Source organism: Myotis nattereri, assembly GCF_964212035.1.
Source record: "Myotis nattereri genome assembly, chromosome: 9".
Lineage (NCBI taxonomy): Eukaryota > Metazoa > Chordata > Mammalia > Chiroptera > Vespertilionidae > Myotis > Myotis nattereri.
The window spans coordinates 66926941-66948775 of record NC_138084.1 but is presented as its reverse complement, the minus strand read 5'-3'; the positions used below and the strand labels follow the sequence as shown (position 1 = coordinate 66948775).

The window sequence follows — 21835 nt, the reverse complement described above, 5'->3', positions numbered from 1 at the left end:
CCACATCCTCACCAGCACTTGTTATTATGTAGCTTTTTTATCCCAGCCATCCTAGTGGGTGTGAAAATGTATCTCATTGTGGTTTTGAGTTGCATTTCTTTGATGACTAAAGAAAGATGTTGAGCATCTTTGCATGGTCATTTTTTGTCGTCTTCTGAGAAATGTCCATTCGGGTCCTTTGCTCGTTTTTTAATTAGGTTGTTTGTCACTTATTAGCTTATTTTGTTAGCTTGTCTGTGTCTTTATTCATTTATTTTCTGAGTATAAATATAGAAATTTTGGAAACTACAGCAAAGCATTTTTTAATCATTATTCAAATTACTTCTACCAGCTATTTTTAGTTGTTTTTTAAGCTCAAACTTGATTACATAGGTACAGTTTCTTAACATGAGAACTAACCTACTCTTACAAAACATTTTCATCATGGTTACATCTTAGGACATGAAAACAACTAGCTGAAAAGTGACAGTTTTAGTGTATCACCCGATTGTTCACTAAGAAACTCCACAATGAATTCGATTCACTAGCTCTAGTATCGTAGCTTCCCTCCAGTGTGTGTACTTTGTTGAGTTTGGGGGAAGATGCGAAGGGAAGACTAAAGGCATTGCTGTTAAGTGACGTTGGGCAAGTTCCTCAGCCTCACCGTGCCTCAGTTCCCTTTGTAAAATTGAGCTGATGAGAGCTGTAGCTATCTTATAGGGAAGGTGAGATGCATGTGAAGCACTTGGCTTTAAAATAGCATTTGGCACAAACAAAAATCAAATGTGCCCCTCTTTGTTCTGCGGCCACAGCGCCCCTTTTTTGGATCGCCTCCCGTTGAGCGCTCTGCTGCAGGGCCTTTGCATAGACAGGCCTACCTTGTTTTATTGCGCTTCATTTATTGTGCTTCACAGGTGTCACTTTATTTTACAAATTGAAGGCAAGACCCTCCACCAGCAAAAAGATGATGGCTCGCTGTATTGTGGTCTGAACCTGAACCCCCAGTGTCTCGGAGACATGCCTGCACTGTGCCCCTAGACAACTGTGTTTTCTTTCTATCTGTTCAGACAAAGCCCCTCCAGCCAGGCCTTCATGCCGAGGGTGGGGTGGGGGGGAGCTGTGGAAGTGGGTGAACAGGGCATTCAGATCTGAGAGGACACAGAGGACCTTGCCTGGCTCACCAGGCCTGTGCTGCGGTCAGTCTTCCTGTTGAGGCGATGCCTGGGTGGTTTGGGCCTTGTGACGTTGGGGCAAGGTGGGAACGTGTGCTCTGCACGGACATCAAGAGGTAATGACGGTCACGTGGAGAGAGGGGTGTTGGGGATTGCTGAAGTCCTTCAGGGAGTTTGGGTTTGATAGAAATGCGGTGGGGAGCCATTGAAGGTTTTAAATACATCAGCCCAAATGGACGGTGAGCCAAGCTGGTAGCCGTGGAGATAAAGAGAGATTTCGCATGGGGAATTGGGTGTGGCTGTGTATTTAAGTTTGAACTCAAATGTTTTATTGTCCCAGTTAAAACTAGACACCTGGCCACCCTATATCTGGGAGATTAGTATTGGGGGAATAAGAGGGAGAAGTTAAGAATGAGAACAGCTGAGCGCTCACAGCAGGCTGGAGGGAGAGAGTGGGTGGATCTACATCTGAAGTAGGAAAGACAAGAAAAGAGTAAGGACAGAAGTGGAGGTTAGATAAAAGTAGAGCGAGAAGAGAATCTCACTTTATATGCTTCCTTGTCTTTGAGAAAGATTGGGTTGGGGGAGCATTGAAATGCTAATATTAGGTGGTTTAACTTCCTGCATGATTCAGACATTAAAGGGGTTTCTTGTGGGATAAATCTTAGCAACTGTCTTCTAGTAGTTGTAGCATTCCATGTTAATTTAAAGATTATTCAAACCTTAGCACTGGGAGAAACCTTACAGCAGTGTTTCTCAGTTTGTTCAATTTGTTGATTTATTTCTGTTTCTAGTCTCTTATGATCCTTATTATTTCTATGGTGTCGGCTATAATGTCTTCTTTTTCATTTATAATTTGTTGATTTGGGTTCTCTCTCTCTCTCTCTCTCATCAGTCTATTTAAAAGTTTGTCAAATTTGTTTATCCTTGCAAAGAATCACCTCTTAGTTTTGTTCATCTTTCCTATTGTTTTCCTGTCCTCTATTTCATTTATCTCTGCTCCGGTCTTTATTATTGCTGTCCTCTGCTCATTTGGGGCTCAGAGTTCTTTTCGAAGGTGTAGAGTTAAGTTGTTTATTTGAGATCTTGTGTCTTAATGAAGGCATTTATTGCTATGAACTTCCATCCTTGTGCCTCTTTTGCTGCCTCCCATACGTGTGGGTATGTTGTTTCCATTTTCATTTGACTTAGATACTTACACATTTCCCCTCCAGTTTGTTGTTTGACCAATGGGATGCTAAGGAGAGCAGTTGTTTAATTTCTATGTATTCTGTGTGTGTCAGCGCCGTGAATATTTGAGTTTTACTCCAGTTATTGATTTCTCATTTCAGAGAAGATAGTTGGTATGATGTCAGTCCTCTGGAATTTGCGAAGACTTGTTTTGTGGCCTAACGTATGGTCTAATCTAGAAAATGTTCCGTGTACGTCTGAGAAGTTGTATTTGCTGTTGCTGATAGGATGTTCTCTTTTTTCCTTAAATCCTTATTGTTGAAAGTATTACAAGGATGTTCTTTATGTTAGAGTGTTCTATATGTCTGTTATGTCTGCTTGGCTTATTGTGCTTAAATCTGCTGTTTCCTTAATGATCCTCTCTGTCAGGATGATCGATCCATGGTTGAAAGCAGGGGATATTAAAGTTTCCAACAAAATTGTATTGCTGTTCATTTCTTTATTTTTTTTTTAGTTCTGTTAATTGTTGCTTTATATATTTTGGATGCTCCAAAGTTGAGTGCATAAATATTTACAATTAGAATTTTTTGATGAATTGTACCCTTTATTATTTTATGATGCCCTTTGTCTCTTTTTATCATTTTTAGTTTAAAATCTGATGTAAATTTGGCTACCCCTGGAGGTTTTTGGATACCATTTGCTTGAAATGTATTTTCCCATTCCTTCATTCTCAGGTTGTGTGTCTTTGAGGCTAAAGTGAGTCTCTTGTAGGCAGCATATCATTGGATCGTGTTCTTATACCTATTCAGCCATCCTACTGAATAGGGAATTTGATTAGAGAATTTTATTTATTTACATTTAAAATGATTATTAACAAGTAAGGACTGACTATTGCCATTTTATTAATATTTTTCTGGCTGTTTTGTATACCCATTGTTCCTTGTTTTGCATCCTGCTGTGTTTCTGTGTGTGTGTGTGTGTGTGAGTGTGTGTGTGTGTGTGTGTGTGTGATGTCTTTTGGTACCTTGTGGTTACCATGAGACTTAACATTATAACACCCTATTTGCAACTGATAACAACTTAACTCCAAAAGAATTCTAAACTTTACACTTTTCTATTCCCTCTCACATTTTAGTCTCTTCATGTTACAGTTAACATATTTTTATATTGTGTAATTAAAAACAGATTATTGTAGCTTGGGTTGTTTTTGGTTTTTTGTGTGTATGTTTTTTTTTGGGGGGGGGGAGTATTTTTACTACATCTGTTTTTAACTTTTAAACTAGAGTTCTAAGTGAATTGTGCACCACCAGTACCATATTACAGAATCTTACTTTGACTATATATTTACCATTGCCAGTGAGTTTTATATTGCCTTCTTATGTTTTTATGAAGTTAATTAGCATTCTTTTACTCAAATAACTTCCTTTAGCATTTCTTATAAGGCAGGTCTAATGGTGACGAGCTCCTTCAGTTCCTGTTTGGGAAAGCCTATCTCTCTAAAGGACAGCTTTGCCAGGTATAGAATTCATGGTTGGCAGGTTTTGTTTTCCCCCCATATTTGGAGTATCACATCCCCTTGTCTCCTTGCCTGAAACATTCCTGTTGAGAAATCCTCTGATAGTCTTATGAGGAGGGGTTCTCTTGTATGTAATTTTTCTCCTTTCTCTTACTGCTTTCAAAATTCTTCCTTTGTTTTTGACTTTTGAAAACTTAGACAGTTATACACCACATGATGACATTTCAGTCAAGAACAGACCACAGTAGGATTAAAATGGAGCTGAAAAAAACCTGTTGCCAAGTGATGTCATAGCTGTCATAGCATCATAGCACAGCACATGATTCACATGTTGGTGGTGATGCTGCTATATAAACAAACCCACTGCACTGCCAGCTGTATAAGAATATAGGACATAGAATTAGGTACAGTACATAATACTTGATAATAATAAACTGTTTCTAGTTTATTTACTGTATTCTACTTATCACTATTTTAGCGTGTACCCTTTCTACTTATAAAAAAAGAAGTTTGTTGTAAAACGTGTGCCAGCAGAAAGGAAGATGGTGGCATAGGTAAACGCCTGTACTTGCTGCCTCCCACAACCACATCAAAATTACAGCTAAAATACAGAACAACCATCATCCAGGACCACTGGAAAGCCGGCTGAATGGAAGTCCTACAACTAGAGAGGTAAAGAAGAAGGCACACTGAGACTGGCAGAGGTGCAGAGGTACAGAGCAGACTGGTCCAGCACCAACACGTGCCACTTCTTTAATCGGGAGGGAGATTGTCTCTGTGGAGGCGTCTGGAGGAGCAAGGGGTCCCAGCCCCACACCATACCCCTAGCCCAGGGTCCCAGAGCTGGGAAGAGAAGTCCCTACGGGCAGTAAAAACTACTGGTCTGTAAAAACCAGTGTGGATTGGGGCTCAGTGACACAGAGGCTGCTGGAGACCCAGCTGTTTCTCTTAAAAGGCCGGCACCACGAACTGAACTTACAGTGTCACGCTTCCTCTGAGTTCCAGCATCAGGGTGAGGCTCTGGGGAACACAGACACATATGAGAAGGAACTGGATTGTCAGGCATTGGGGCAGGAACTTGGGGGGGGGGGGGGGGGGGAGTTTCTCCCAGCCGGAGGTGCTCACAGGGATCATTGTTCCTATGCTGGGCTGACTGGCAGTCATTTCTGTTTGCTCCTCCCTGGTGATTTTCTGAGACCCTGCCTCATCCAATTCACCACCCCACCCAGGCTGTGTGCAGTGGCTTTTGCTTACTCAGCAAAGGAATGGTCTGTCCTTACTAAGGCTAAAATCCCTCAACAAGCTGCAGCTGGGGCAGGGAGCCCCAAACCTATCAATAAAAGGCCCAAGATCCAGCACCAGCATCAGCCTGCCTTGCTTCATAGCTGGGCCTCATCTGGGCACTTCCAAACCTGATACAAATAGGAGGAATCTGAAGATCTCTCTATAGCTCCTGCTGGGTAGCCCCAGGCAGTAACTGACTTTGCACCTCCCTAGAGACCCAAGAGCCATTGTACCCAGTGGTCAGTGTCAGACCATACCAGATTACAACTCTACACATCCATAAGCAACACTTAAGGGGCAGACATAGCGAGCACCAAAGCCCCACTGAAGCATGTCCTGCTCCATAGGGGTGTCTCTTGCACAGCAACTCTCCCACTGTAGTCACAGCTTGTCCTCACAGCAAATTGGCCTGGAGGTCCATTCCTCCCAGTGACACCAACAGCAATCAAGTCTCAACTATAATAACACTCTGTTCACAGCCCACAAAGGGGTACACCTAGAGTGCCCAGCTCATGGGACTGGGGAGGCTAAGCCACTGGGCCTTATAGGACACTTACTACACAAGACCACCCTATCAACTCTAGGAGACATAACAGCTCTACCTAATACATAGAAACAAACACAGGGAAGCAGCCAAAATGTGGAGACAAAGAAACATGTCACAAATGAAACAAATGGAAGAAAGCTACTGGATATAGAGTTCAAAACCATGGTTATAAGATTACTCAAGAATCTTCTAGAAACCTCCAAAAGAATGGAAAAGGACCAGTCAGAAAGTAAGCATACACTGACAGAAATAAAGAATAATATACAAGGATTTAACAGTAGAGTAGAGGATTCTGAGAATCAACAATTTGAAATATGAGGAAGCATAAAACAACCAGAAGAGCAAGAAGAAAAAAGAATCCAAAAATATGAAGATAGTTTAAGGAACCTCTGGGATAGGGGTGGGCAACCCCTGGCACGCGTGCCAAACACGGCATGCCAGTAACTTTTGCTGGCATGCAAAACCCTCTCATAATCTTCCATACAATTATGAATCTTTGTTCTCAGTGATGAATTTTGTTAAGTCTCATAATAGGAACAGCCTGACGGATGAAAGTAGTAGCTCGTGCATATCTCTGACGGTCACAAAATATGAACCTGATGTAAAATCTCTGTCATCAGTGATGCAGCAGCAAAAGTCCCACTGATAATATCAAACAGAGTCAAAGTTTTCTGTCAGACTATCAGTGTACATGTATACATTAAAAAAATTAATGTATGGCGTCCCTGCCTGCGTCCTTGACTGGTGCCCCCCGCTCCGAGGCCCAGCCCCAGGGATGGCAGGGGCCCCGCGCACGGCCCCTGAGCAGCCCCGCGGGGACCACCGCGTGCCACCTGACCCGCAGGCCTCATCGAGGGCCGTAGGCGTGTCCCTGCGGGCGGGCGGCGGGCGTGGGGGAGGGGCGGGAGCGGCCCGGCCCAGCTGGCCGCGCTGGCGCTGCTGGCCTGCAGCCTGTGGCCGGCGGGGGCGGACAACGCGAGCCAGGAGTACTACACGGCGCTCATCAACGTGATGGTGCAGGAGACGCGCCGCGGCGCCCCGCTCACCTTCCACATCGACCGCGGGCGCTATGGGCTCGACTCGCCCAAGCCGAGGTGCGCGGCCAGGTGCTGGCGCCGCTGCCCCTCCACGGCGTTGCTGATCATCTGGGCTGTGATCCTCAAACCCGGTTCTTTGTTCCTCCTAATATCAAACAGTGGATTGCCTTGCTGCAGAGGGGAAATTGCACATTTAAGGAGAAAATATCGCGGACTGCTTTCCACAACGCAGTTGCTGTAGTCATCTACAATAATAAGTCCAAAGAGGAGCCAGTCACCATGACTCACCCAGGCACTGGAGATATTATTGCTGTCATGATTACAGAACTGAGGGGTAAGGATATTTTGAGTTACCTGGAGAAAAACATCTCTGTAAAATGACAATAGCTGTTGGAACGTGAATGCTGCCAAAGAACTTTAGCCGAGGCTCTCTGGTCTTCGTGTCAATATCCTTCATCGTGTTGATGATTATTTCTTCAGCATGGCTCATATTCTACTTCATCCAGAAGATCAGATATACAAATGCTCGCGACAGGAACCAGGAAACAGACCCAGACTTTGATCACTGTGCCGTCTGCATAGAGAGCTATAAGCAGAATGATGTTGTCTGGGTTCTCCCCTGCAAGTTCTTGCACAGCACCGAGAGGCTGCAGAGCTGTGAAAGCAAGTCGCCTTTCCTGTAGACTCCACCCACCCCAGCGTTCTGCTCACTCACGTTAGCAGTGGGGGAGTAGGAAAGGGGGGCTCTATCCCAGGACTGTGGGCGTCGTTCCCTTCATGTGCCATGCATTTCTCATTCTGTATCCCAAAGCATCCGTACAGGAATAAAGGACTGTGCTGAAAAATAAAAAAATAAAAAAAAATGTATTTTTCATCATCATATACTGTGTTTTTGTCCCTCAAATGAATTTTATTATTTCTTCAAGGTTCTTCACATACGTACACCTTAAGAGTTATCAAGTAGGCATAACATGTTCTCAAAAAATTAGGATTGGCACGCAGAAAAATTTTGAGTCAGAGATATTGCTGGTTTTGGCATGCACTCACAAAAAGGTTGCCCACCCCTGCTCTAGGACAACTTCAAATGTATAAACATTTGCATAATGAGAGTGCCAGAAGAAGAGAGAAAGCAAGTTATTGAAAACCTATTTGAAGAAATAATGATAGAAAACTTCCCCTACCTGGTGAAATAAATAGACTTACAAATCCAGGAAGCACAGAGAGTCCCAAACAGGAGGAACCCAAAGAGGACCACACCAAGACACATAATTAAAATGCCAAGGGCTAAAGACAAAGAGAATCTTAAAAGCAGCAAGAGAAAAACAGTTACCTACAAGGGAATGCCCATACCACTGATTTCTCAACAGAAACTATGCAGGCCAGAAGGGAATGGCAAGAAATATTCAAAGTAATGATTATCAAGGACCTACGACCAAGATTATCCAGCGAAGCTATCATTTAGAATTGAGGGTCAGATAAAGAGCTTCACAGATAAGAAAAAGCTAAAGAAGTTCATCACCTCTAAACCAGTATTACATGAAATGCTGAAGGGTATTCTTTAAGAAGAGGATGAAGAAAAAGATAAAAAATATGAACAACAAAATGGCAACAAATACATACCTATCAACAATTGAATCTAAAAATCAAAATAAATAAGAAATCTAAAGAACAGAATAAACTGGTGAATAAAATAGAATCAGAGGCATGGAAATGGAACAGACTGACGATTCGCAGAGGGGAGGGGGGTTAAGGGGGCGGGAAGAGATTAAATAAAGATCTCATATGCATATGTGCATTACCTATGGACACAGACAATAGTGTGGTGAAAGCCTGGGGTGGGGCGGAAACCGGGTGGAGGGAGGCAATGGGGGGGTGGGGAGAGAGGGACATCTGTAATCTCAACAGCAAAGATTGTAAAAAATAAAATGTGTGCCAATAGCTGGCAGCAGCCTTATATATTTCATGTTTACCAAGTCTCTTGGTCACATCATTTGCTCTTGATTTAATCTCATGTTTTATACAGTAACATGCTGAGCAGGCTTGTAGCCCAGGAGCAGTAAGCTATACCATATAGTCTAGGTGAGTAGTCGGCTATAACTTCTAGGTATAGTCTAGGTGAGTAGTCGGCTATAACTTCTAGGTATAGTCTAGGTGAGTAGTCGGCTATAACTTCTAGGTATGTGTAAGTAAATAGCCCTGTAATGGTCACACAATTAATTGCCTGATGACACATTTCTCAGAATGTATTCCCATCGTTAAACAGCACTTGACTGTCATGTGTCTTGGTGTAACCTCTTTCAAGTTTAAACTATTTTGGGTCCTTTGGGTCTCGTGAATCTAGGTATCCATTTCTCCCTCCAGGATTGGATGTTTTCAGCCTTTGTTGCTTTAAATATACTTGGTTGTTGTTTTTTCTTGAATTCCTGGAAAATTATTGCTTGTTTTGATTGTGTTCCGTGAGTCCTGTAGGTTTTCTTCACTCTTTTTCGTTTTGTTTTGTTTTGTTTTTCATTTTACTCCTCTGACTGGATAATTTCAAATGTTCTGTCTTCTAGGTCACTGATTCTTCTGCATGGTCATCTGATTTTGAAGTTATATATTGAATTCTTCACTCGCGTCACTGTATTTTTCAGCTGTAGGGTTTGTGTATATTGTTTTTGATGGTTTATTTTTCTTTGTTGAGCTTTTCTTTTTGTTCATGCATTATTTTCCTGGTTTCATTTAGTTGTCTCTGTGTGTGTTCTTACTGTTTTTACTAAAGTTTTGGAGGATTATTCTGAATTATTTGACAGTTCGTAGATCTCTTTTTCTTTAGAGTCATTTATTCAAATGAACGAATTTTAGCGCTTTGTTTCCTTTGGTGGGGTCATTGTTACAGGCTTTTTGGTGACCTGTGATTCCTTCTGTTGGTATCTGCACATCTGAATAAGCAGTCTCCTCTTTCAGACTTTATAGACTTGCTTTGGCAGAGAAAGTTCTTCATCGATCAACTGAGTTTGGGTTTCTGAACATGTCTTCTGGTAACACCTTTGGGCAGGTGGGGCTTGCTCTCAGGGTCTGTTTTGGGTGAGGTCATTGTCTAGGCTTTGAAGTCAATGGAAGAAGGGTCCTGCTGGCTGGGAACAGTTGGTTAGGATTGCTGACTCAGCTCCCTGCTAAGTGAGGCTGGAGGAGGGGCTCTATGGTTGGTTGGGTTCTTTGGCCAGGGTTTCTTGGTGGTTGGGACTGGGTACTATACTTAGCAGTAGGTAGGGCTAGGAATTAGCTTCTCTGCCCTGGTGGGGCAGCAGGATGGGCCCCAGGGCCTGCACAGCTTGTTTGGGGACCCAAATCAGGCAGTACTGTTTGTAACAGAACCAAGCTTTGACTGCCTATCACCATGAAAACAAAACTCATGAGACAGATGCTGGTGAAAAAGGTTTATTCGAGTGCCAGCACCTCAAGAAGATGGAGGACTATTGTCCAAAGCTCATCTTAGCATCTCAGTGCAAGCAGTGGTTTTTATAGGGAGGGAGAGGAAGAGCAGAACAAAAAAAGCAGGAGGAGGGGCTGTGAACGAGCAGGCAGTGTGTCCTTGCTGGCCCTGATAAGGACTGTTAGTGTCAGCATACTGGAACTAGTCAGTGCTAGCCAGATTCTGCAGTTGGGTGATCTGCGTCAACCAGTCGTGTGTACAAGCAGGAACGAACTGCTGATACCTGCAATATGCTTATAAAGAAACTGTCAATATGTGAGTTCCTTTTATCAGCTTAACATTTATTTAACATTTTATTCTAATTCCATTTTATGGTTGGGCAATGTAGTATAAAGTTTTTATTCACTGTTACATGTTCACTGAATTCCCTGACCAGAAAGGGCCACTGGTTTTGCTTGCAGACAGTGAAATCCACCGGCTGTGTTCTTCGTTCAAATGTCACTGTAAGTGTGGCCGTGGGATGGAATACACAGCTCCCTGTGTGCTCTGTGTAGGTTCCCTGGTTGAGTGGGCTGAAGGCCATATTCAGCTATGGCCAGGGCTGTGCATTAGTTTCCATGTCCAGTCGCAGTGGGAGAACCAACTCCAAGGCAAGTAAGACTCCTGTTTGTGGTCTTGACTCAAGGCAACCTCCTGGCCAAACAGGGCCTCTGGCTTTGCTCTGCAGACTGTCAGCTTTGCCTTTTGGATTTGGCTCTAGCATTGCTGGGCTCTGCAGCTTCTAAGTGTTTCTTGTCAACCTTTCTTGTTGGGCAGGCCTGGGAGCTTCACTCAGCAGGGGACAGGGCTATGACTCAGCTCCCCTGTCTTGGCAAAGGCAGATCAGGCTCTGGGACTGGTAAATCTCTTCATTTTAAGACCTGAGTCAGGCAGACATGCACCCTGCCCAGTTCCCTAGTCACACTGTACCACTGACGTGGTTCCGCAGATGAGCAAAGCTGCTGGTTTGGATTACCACTTGCGCACTGCAGTTAGGAACTCCATCTGCCAAGATCCAAGCACTAGTCATTGCAAGCCCCTCTCCCCTTCCCCTCCACAATCAGATTTCCAGTGGTGGAGTCTCACAGACTCCTGTGAAATCCCCATGGGGTGAGAGGAGTGGGGGCTCCCAAGATGCAACCCACAATGCTGGGGGAGCTGGATGTCCACTCTGGGCTCTCCTTTTACCCTGAGTGAACTTTAGGCCCAGGAGAGACCTCTCAGCCTGGTCCTGTGCCATCCTGGAGGAGAGCGACTTCCTACTCTTAATGTAGTCTGTCTTGGTCTCTGATGCGGGGAGTATTTCAGACACACACCACCCTCTTACCCCTGTGTTCTAGGATTCTCTCAGTGGTGTCTTGTCCATGAATACTTGTTAGTTGATCTTATGAGGGAACAAAGTCAGGAATGTCCTTTGTCACTGAAACGGAATTTTTGGACTGGAACCCGGATTCTCTGTCCGCCGGAATCGAAGAATGAATCCACGGACAGAAGATGGTATAGCAAAGGTGGAGATTTATTGAAGAATAAGTACAGATTCCCACATGGGGAGGGGAAAAGGGTCCCACAGAATGGACTCCCATGTGGGGAGGGGGAAAAGGGTCCCACTGAGTTCCTTTTCCCTGTGGCTTATAAAGGCTGCAGATCCTGGTGCCTTGATATCCCCGCTGATTGGTCACTATTCCCTTAGACTGGTTACTATAGTAACTCCTGTACCCAAAGGTCAAACACCACATGGGACATGTGATGCCCGCCTCCCTCACTGTTTTTTTCTTTCTGGCTTGCTTTCTTCTTCTTTATTTTGTAAATATAGATCTTTTTGGCTACTTCCAGCTCCCTTGTCATATGGAAATGCAACTGTTGCTGCTCCCTGCACTTGGCTTCCTTGTGTTATGGGGATGCACCTGTTGCTGCTTCCTTGTCTTATGGAAATGTAACTGCACCTGGCTTCCTTGTGTTATGGAAATGTACCTTCTCCCAGTCTGTAGCCCAGTGTTTTTCCATGGACCCCAATTCTAAAAATTCCCTAAGCCTGCCTATATCCTCCTACAATTCCCATTTCATCACCATTTGGTGCCATCAGTCCCAGTAACTTCTTAACATATGCAAATATGCAGTCAGTGCTTTTTAAATTATTTTTCATCAACATATACAGGCGTACCTTGGAGATATCGTGGGTTCAGTTCCAGACCACTGCGAGTCACATGAACTCACACTGACTATAGTCAGTACGTATGCAACAGCATTGTCTAAAATAAAAACTACATAACTTAATTTCAAAATACTTTATTGCTTAAAAAATGCTATCCATCATCTGAGCCTTCAGCAAGTCGTAATCTTTTTCTGGTGGAAGGCCCCGCTTCAGTGTTGATGGCTCCTGGCTGATCAGCTTGGTGGTTGCTGAAGGTTGGGGTAGCTGTGGTAATTTCTTAAAATAAGACAACAGTGAGATGTGCTGCGTGGGTGGACTCTTCCTTTCACAGATGATTCCTCTGTAGCATGAGTTGTTTGACAGTAGAATTTCTTTCAAAATTGGAGTCAGTCCTCTCAAACCCTGCCATTACTCTGTCAACTGAATTTATGTACTATTCTAAGTCGTTTGTTGTCATTTCAACAGTCTTCACAGCCTCTTCACCAGGAGGAGATTCCCTCTAAAGAAACCACTTTCTTTGCTCACCCATAAGAAGTGTTAACCAACGAATAGAAGAGGTGTAGGCCATACTGAAGGGGAAAAAAGCATTTATTTGAGCAGAAAGGATTGCAGTCCAGGAGGCGCAGATTTTGGTGGCAACCCAAACTGAACTCCAAAGAGAACAAAGGCAGGGTTCATAACATCACAAGCACAGTGCCATTTAGGTTCTTCATGTAAATGAAGGGTGCTGGCCAGCTTAGCGGGGATTGGTTAGTTCCAGTATGCAAACGAGGGAGGTGAAAACTACAAGGAGGAAGAAAAGTCCCTGTATGCCCACAGGCAGTTGTTCCAGGATGTTTATGGCTCAGCCTTGAGCTGAGTTTAGCAACAGGTTAGCATCTTAGTAGCAGCTCTGAGAACCCAGGCCTCACCTCCTCAGGGCCTCCCAGCTCCGTATTAAGTGACTCTCTTAGCCAAGCCAATTCTATTTTATTTTCTCCATCATCGGAAGCAAATCCTCATCCGTTAAATTTTTATGCTGAGATTGTAGCAACGCCAAGTTCTTTTGGGATCTTATAGAATTCTAATCTGGGAGATGCATATTCAGGTAACAACTCAATTTGCACTCCAACGAGAATAAAGAAAGGCAGGGTTTCTAAAGGCAAAACCACACATTGTGTAATAAAGAAAACTTTTCCTGTTGGCTGTCTAAGGTGATGCCTGGTTAAAAAGGACTGGTTAGGTTCAGGAAGCGAGGTCCTGAGGTGAGCAAGTTCCAGGATGTTCCTCTATGGCAGTGATTTTCAACCTTTTCATCTCATGGCATACATGAACTAAAACTCTGTGGGACACCAAAACATATATTTTGCCTATTTGACAAAAAAAATAGATATAATTTTGATTCATTTATACCAGGCAATTATTGTGTTAGCTGTTTTTCTTTTTTTTTTTTTTTAAAGTCTTAAGGGAAAATATGTCAGTGCCCTGACTAAATAGTCAGATATTGTAACCAGACAACCAAGGGGTCTGGGCTGCCTGTCACTACTTCAGCCAATTAAGCAGAGACAGGCTTGAATCATATATGATGAGCGTTTATTCCAATGATGCCAACATTATGGGAGAGCAGCAGGTCATCCACAAAAATCTGCTCTGCACCCCACCATAAGCCAGCTGCTTATATTGGGGTAAAAAGATAAAGATTACGTGGGAAAGTAGGAATTACAGGCGTGGGGAAGTGGGCATGGGATAATCATTACAGATTACAAGTCATGTGGGCTTGGGGGAGGGGGTGCGTCACGGAGGGCAGGCACCCCGGGACCAGATTATAGGTGATAGGGGCTGGGTAAAGGGCCGGTGCCTCTAGGGCTTGATTGTCTCAGCCATGAGTTTGCAAATCTTTCCATAATGATAGGCAGTTCTCGGGACAGGAGGATGGACTACGTTCTGATGTGAGCTCCCATGTCCCAGGTGTACAACTCCCAGCCAGGTGAAATGTGCTTTCTAATCAGAACAGAACCATCATGGTTAACAGAGCATGATTAATACTTCTTATAATTGGTTTCTGATATTCTGTTTCTGCCCCTAACAGTATGGCATGTTTTAAAAATTCTTGCAGCACAGTGGTTGAAAATCACTGCTCTATGTAAGTGTGAAAGTCCAAGAATTCAAACCTCATTTAGGGCCCCTATGCCAGTGGTCAGCAAACTGCGTCTCGAGAGCCACATGCGGCTCTTTGGCCCCTTGAATGTGGCTCTTCCTAAGCCTTAGGAGTACCCTAATTAAGTTAATAACAATGTACCTACCTATATAGTTTAAGTGTAAACAATTTGGCTCTCAAAAGAAATTTCAGTCGTTGTACTGTTGATATTTGGCTCTGTTGACTAATGAGTTTGCCGACCACTGCTCTATGCAAATGAAAGATACAGAGATTGGATTGGCTCCTTACAGGATGGAGACTTTAGATGATCTCGTTGCCATGGTGAAAAGGAAGTAATGTTCAGGATATGATCTCATACCTGGTTCAAAAGTTCATGGGTGGGATGAGCATAAGGCAACCTCTTCATGACCTCCTGGCTCCATTTTAGTTCCCATGATAAGTGACTCAATCATGACAGTTTCCATTCACAGTTCCTAATGACGTCGAGAATGGTGAATCCTTTCAGAAGGTTTTCAATTCACTTTGCCCAGATCCATCAGAGGAATCATTATCTATGGCAGCGATAGCCTGATGGGGTATATTTCTTGGGTAATAAAACCTGAAAGTCAAAATTACTCCTTGATCCATGGCTGTAGGATGGATGCTGTGTTAGCAGGCATGAAAACAACATGGATGTCATTGTGCATCTCCATCGGAGCTCTGGGCTAACCATGTGCTTTGTCAATGAACAGTAATATTTTGAAAGGAATCTTTTTTTTTTTCTGAGCAGTAGGTCTCCCTGGGGGGCCCGGGGGGGGTGGGGGTGGGGGCTAAAATTTTCAGTAAACCATGTTGTGCCCAGATGGGCTGTTACCCAGGCTCTGTTCCGTTTATAGAGCACAGACAGAGTAGAGCGGTCAGCCTGTCCTTCGAGGCTCTGAAGCCAGGCATGGCTTCTCTCCAGCTATGAAAGTCCTTGAGGGCTGTTGCACCTGCACTGAATAGCTGTTTAGTGTAGCCGCCTTCATTCATTATCTTCTCGAGATCTTCAGGATAACTTGCTGCAGCTTCTCCATCAGCAGTTGCTGCTTCACCTTGCACGTTGGTTTTGGAGATGGCTTCTTTCCTTAAACCTCATGAACCAACGTCTAGCTTCCAGCTTTTCCTCTGCAGCTTCCTCACCTCTCTCTGCCTTCGTAGAACTGAAGAGAGTTGGGGTGTTGCTCTAGATTAGGCTTCTGTCTGGTTTGGTCCTCTGTCCAGATCATTAGAACTTTGTCCATATCAGCAGTAGTCTATTTCAGTTTCTTACCATGTGTGTGCTCACTGGAGTAGCACTTTAATTTCCTGAAAGAACTTTGCCTTTGCGTTCACAGTTAGGCTAACTAGGGCAAGAGGCCTAGTTTTTGGCCTGTCTCAGCTTTTGACATGCCTTCCTCGCTAAGCTTAATCATATCTAGCTTTTGATTTAAAGTGACGTCCCTACTGCAGTAGAATATCCAATAACTGATGGAGATGCCCAGACACAAATCTTTATCCACAACTGGCTATTCGGTTAATAAAAAGTTCTGTGTCGGAGCACCTACATCAGTTATTTTTATATCCATAGTAGTTGGGTTGTCACCAAATCAAATAGAAGTCTTCTCATTGTGAATGTTATAGCCACTCATGGATTTTGAACAGTCAGTGGGGAATCAAAACAGCCTTTTTAACATTAAGCCACATGCTTATTCAATCGTTATCTTCATATTCTACTAAATTTGCTTTCACTGTTAAACAACTGCAACGAAAGGCATACCAAAATCCTTGCATACCTTATTTGTTTGTAACCTTTCTGGGATTTTCTATTATGAAGCCAAAGACACTTTTTATAACTTCCTCGTGATTGTTAAAACTTATATAGCAACCTCATTACATGGGGATAAATTACTATAAAGAAGTTGATCCTAGGTAATTTTCCACTCAAGGGTTTTATTTAGAAAATGCTTTGTTTTATTTTAAAAATACTTATTATACATGCCTTGTCAATCTACTGATTAGTTGCAACGCAGTTGCCCTCCGGCAAAGGAAGTTCCTATACAAATCCAGGGCCTATAGTCAGGGAGGTAATTCTGCTTCACTTTTACACTAATTGGCTGGAGGTAAGTAACTAAGTGTTCCTGGAGAATGGTGGAAATTGATTAGAGATGACAGATAGTAGAAATTTCCTTTACTTTGGGGGAGAAAGTAAAGGAACCCCCACAGGGTTTTATGAAGACTGATTGAGGTAAAACTGTGTAGAGTGTTGCAATGCATAATAAATTTTTTTTTTGGCTATTATAGCTTTTAAAAATTGTTGGCTCCTATTTTGACTGATTTGCATTTTCATCGGCCTTTCTTTCTCTTATACAGTTGGAGGGAAAGGAACTATAATGTGACCTTAAAATCTCTGTGCCTAGCCCTAGCCAGTTAGGCTCGGTGGATAGAGCGTCGGCCTGTGGATGGAAGGGTCCCGGGTTCAATTCTGTTCAAGGGCACATGCCCGGGTTGCTGGCTTGATCCCCAGTGGGGGGCATGTAGGAGGCAATTGATTAATGATTCTCTCTTATCAGTGATGTTTCTATGTCTCTCTCCCTCTCCCTTCTTCTCTGAAATCAATAAAAATATATCTAAAAAACATCTTTGTGCCTTAGTTTACTCCTAGTACTACCTTATAGCGTTGTGTAAGGATGCAATGAGTAAATGTGTGTAAAGAACTTAAAACAGTGCATGATGAAAGGGCGAGTCATCGCGGGGCCTACGTGGGCCGGCCGCCGGGCCCCATGAGGCACAGCCTGACCACACTCCTGGCGGCCTTGGGCACCGACTCCCCAGCCCACGGCGGGAGCCCGGCGCAGGCCACCCGCCCGCCGCCCCCGGACCGGACCCACGGGGCAGCGGCGGCGGGGCAGGGCGCGTGCCCTCGCCCGAGGAGATGGAGGAGGAGGCGATCGGCACCCCCGGGACTAGACGGAGGATGTGGACTTCCTGTCTGGGCTGGAACTGGTCGATCTGCTGGACCCCCGGCAACCGGACTGGCCCCTGGAGCCTGGGCTCAGCTCACCCTTGCGGGGGCGAGGACTGCGCCCTCCATCTTGCCCTGGGTCCTCCATTTTTGGGCAGAGCCATGTGCTCGGCGGGGGCTTCTTCCTGGAGGCCCAGGCCTCTGCTGGCCACGCCCAGGATTTCTCTGGACTAACCAATGATAATCAAGGGACCTGCGCGCTATAGAGATGACCACATCCTGTGGAACAAGACCCGACTCACGCCTGGCCAATTGGCAGGGCCCACAGTCCCCTCCCCTGCCCTTACTATAAAACTCACAATCCCATCAGGCCTCGCTCTCTCTCGGCCACTGGGCTACCGTTGCATCGGTGAGTGTGGTCGGGGAGCCGAACTAGTTCGAAATGAAGGACTCTTTGCTTTTGCATCGGACTCGCTGGCTCCCTGTGGGTTCTTGGGAATCTTGAAATCTGGGCACAACACATGACACGTAATAAGTGCTATGTACATGTTAACTGTTGCTGTTAATAATGATTCAAGTACAGTAGTCAGGAGTGGAGAAATCAGAGTTCTAATAGGTTACTATAGTTGCTTAGATTCAAAGCTACAAAAACCCTGCTGATCTTCCTATTGAAGTTTAGTGATAATTCCATGTAAGCCTCTGATATTTCTTGGCTATATTCACCCAGCAAATGTTCATTTTGAACTTAATGTGTTTTGGGGAGTGTGCCAGGTACTATGGGAGCTGCAGAGAATTAGCTGGACATAGATACTGCCCTTAGGGTGCTTATAATTAAATCGGAAAGTAATAAAAACAAAAACAGCTATTATCAAAGACCAGTATGCTAACTGTAGTAATAAAAGTGCAAAAAACATACGTGAACACTCAAGAAGGAGAGATTACTTTCATTTTGCGAAGTCTTAGAGGAACTAGCATGAACTAGGTCTGAGTGGATGTGACCTTCAGAGGTGGAGTGAGGAAAAACAGGCATGTCATTGGAGAACACACGTGAAGAAAGGTGTGGGGAAGGAAACAGTCTGTGCTGGAAAGCAGGCCCAGGCCATCTTTGTTTGTACGTTTACCCTGTTGTAAAATGATGGTAGTGTAGTGGTGGTAACTATGGTAACCACTGCTGAACATAATGCTGTTGCCAAGCATTAAATAGGTGTTTCTCCCTTGTTATTGAATTCCACAAAATAACCAAATGAATAAATTACTGTTTTCCCTATTTTAGAGTTGAGGAAAAGTTGTACAGAAAGAGACTTTGTAACCATTTAAGGACAGGACTGGTTGACCCTGCCTTTTTTCTTTAAAATATATTTTTATTGATTTCAGAGAGAGGAAGGGAGAGCGAGAGAGGGATAGACGCATCAATGATGAGAGAGAATCATTGATCGTTTGCCTCCTGTACACCCCGTACTGGGGATTGAGCCTACAATCCGGGTGTGTGCCCTGACCTGGAATCGAATCGTGACCTCCTGGTTCATGGGTCAACACTGAACCACTGAGCCGTATGAGCTGGGCTTTTTTTTTTTTTTTTTAATTTTTTTTTGTTAATCCTCACCCGAGGATATTTTTCCATTGATTTTTCTTTTTCAGAGAGAGTGCAAGGGAGGGGGAGAGACAGAGAGAGAAACACATCGATTAGTTGCCTCCTGTACGCACCCTGACCGGGGCCAGGAATTGAGCCTGCACTGAGGTACATGACCTTGTCTGGAATTGAACCCAGGACCCTTCAGTCCTCAGGCCGACATGCTGTCCACTGCGCAAAACTGGCTAGGGCCCTGCCTTTCTTTCTAATGTACCTGGTTACCTCTTCAGAATCTCAAGTGATTGACAGATAGACATATGCTGTTAACTGGAGAGTAGAAACTGACACAAATCAGAACTTTCTGCATTCCCACTTCTCCTCTTTCAACAACGATTTTCTGCCTCCTCCAGCATTTCCCATGGCCTCCTGAGAAGAACATGTGTTTGTCTTGTACCAAGACTTTCTGGAAAGGTTGCTGCTGACCCTACAGTCATGCAGAGTTGGATGTCGTGGAGGGAACACTCATTCTGGCTGTAGCAATGTCATGACCCACATCTATAAGCTTGACCCTCTCTCTTTTTGGTATCAGATAACTGGTGTTATTATATAACCAAGTTTGAATTTTTAGAATGGAATTCTGGGTGTTTTGTGCCCTGGCTCCACTCACTCCCTGGGTTTGCTTCCAAATCAGTAAAATGGCAGTAAAAATACTTCTGTATACCTCAGGGTTTATTGTGGGATAAAATAAAATTCTGTATGTGGAATACTTTGTACACTACTTACTGCTGTATAAATACTGTTTTTTATAGTTACTAGAGGCCTGTTGCATGAAAAGATTCGTGCAATAGGCGTTCCCTTCCCCTGGCTGCCGGCACCGGTTTTCCTCCGGCACCCGGGACCCAGGCCTTCGCTCCGGCCGGAGCCGCCTTTACAGCCCTTGCTGCTCCGGCCAGAGCCGCCTTCAGTCTTCGCTTCATGCCTATGTATGCAAACTAACTGCCATCTCTGTTGGCGGTTAATTTGCATATCTCGCTGATTAGCCAATGGGAGGCGTAGTGAAGGTATGGTCAATTACCATGTTTGTCTGTTATTAGATAGGATAGTCCTATGAGGTAGTTACATCCTCAGAGGCTTCTAGATGCATGGCGGTCTTTGTTTCTACGCTTGAGTGGCTTCAGATGGTTTATTTTAGCTTCTGTCTCCTTTTTCTAACAGACTCAACTGTCATGTCTTTGTACTGGCAATATGCCTCCCTCTGATAGCTCACTCCTCCCTCAATTTACAGTTTTTAATCAGCAGTCAACTAGGAAACCACACAATAGAACTTGGCAGCAATGTGTCTAAAATTAAGGTAATTTTGTTCTTTTACAAAGGGTGAGAGATTTTTTTTTTTTTAATCTTTATTGGTGTGTATCTTTGTTGGAAGTTAATAATATATGCACTGAATCTTTCAAGCAATGAAAAAAATATAAAATAAAATAAAAAAGACTCTGTTCCCTCCCTCCCTTTCCTTCCCCTTCCCCAAACTCCCTAGATATAATCACTGTTTGCTGGTATGAATATACAAAATATGCATATTCCCAACATACAAGTTGACAGTTTTGACTGGACTACGGAATATTGATCTTTTCGTGTTAGCACATTGTTGGTTATGCTACATAACAGGACCCCCGAACTTAGTGGTTTGTTTATTCTCTCACTGTTCCTGTGCACTAGGAGTTAAGTAGTGACTTAGCTGGATACTTAGCTGGGGTCAGATTTGAGGTTGCAGTCATGAAGGCTTGAGTGAGGCTGAAGGACTCCCTTCGGAGGTGAACTAACATAATTATAGGCTGGCTGTTGGCGGCTTCAGTTCTTCCCCTGATGTAGGAGAGGGCTGCTTGCGTATCTTCACAGTAGGGTGGAAGGCTTCCCCAAGAGTGAGCATTCCTGGAGATTCCCAGATGGTGGAGAGACAGACAGAAGCTGGCTTTTTTATGACCTGGCCTCAGAAGTCACGCACCATTACTTTTGCCATATTCTGTTAAAAGCAAGATTCTAAGTTACAAGGGAAGTGGAATTAGACTTCAGCTTTTGAAGGGAGGAATATCAAAGAATTTGTGGGCATATTTTAAAACCCCCACAATATGCATTCTCTTCTGTCTGATTCATTTCCATGTTTGTGTTATGTTTCATAATATGGATGTACCATCATTCCCTTGACCGGGCCCCCATTAGCGGATATTGTTACTCTTCTAAACAGTGCTGCAGTGAATATACATACATACCTTTACCGACTTGAGCTAGCGTTTAGCTAGATTCTTAGAAGTGGAATTGCTGGGTCAGTAGTTGCTAGGGTTTTGAGGGCGGGCACAAGGGGATAGATCTTTTACAACTAAAGAGCCTGAGTGTATACGGCCTTTTGCCTTTCAGCTGTGTTCTGGGTAGATGATTCAGAAAGGTATTTGAGCTAGTCATTGCATGTAATCGGTCTCATAGAAACAGAAAACATTTCAAAACATAATTCTCAGTACTGGAGAAATTTAAATACTATGAGGAATGAATGAACCTAATTCTCAGTATTAAAGAAATTTAAAAACAATGAGGAATGAGTGAAATGCATAGAGGAGTCGATGCTAACTAACATGAATGAAATTCATTAATGCAATGTTGAGTACAAAAAGCAAGAACAGAAAAGTACCTATAACATGATGCTAGTTATATAAAATTTAAACATGTGACAAACAGTACTGTACTGCTTAGAGATAGTGTGAAGTAAAAATAGGAAGAAATTTATAATAAATTCAGGGTAGTAGTTCTTCTGACAGAATTACAATTGGGGAGGAAACACCTTTTGGGGATTTCTTAATTGGCAA

The 21835-nt window shown here is 43.7% G+C and overlaps 1 protein-coding gene and 1 pseudogene across 2 annotated transcripts in view; both read left to right on the top strand.

Annotated features, from left to right (window-relative positions):
• Positions 1–21835, top strand: part of TMEM123 (transmembrane protein 123) — a 49146-nt gene that overhangs the window by 11259 nt on the left and 16052 nt on the right. The window lies entirely within an intron of this gene.
• On the top strand, positions 1384–7388 carry LOC308524702 (E3 ubiquitin-protein ligase RNF130-like; annotated as a pseudogene). The gene is made up of 2 exons: positions 1384–1390; positions 6513–7388. The product of its transcript is annotated as an E3 ubiquitin-protein ligase RNF130-like (transcript).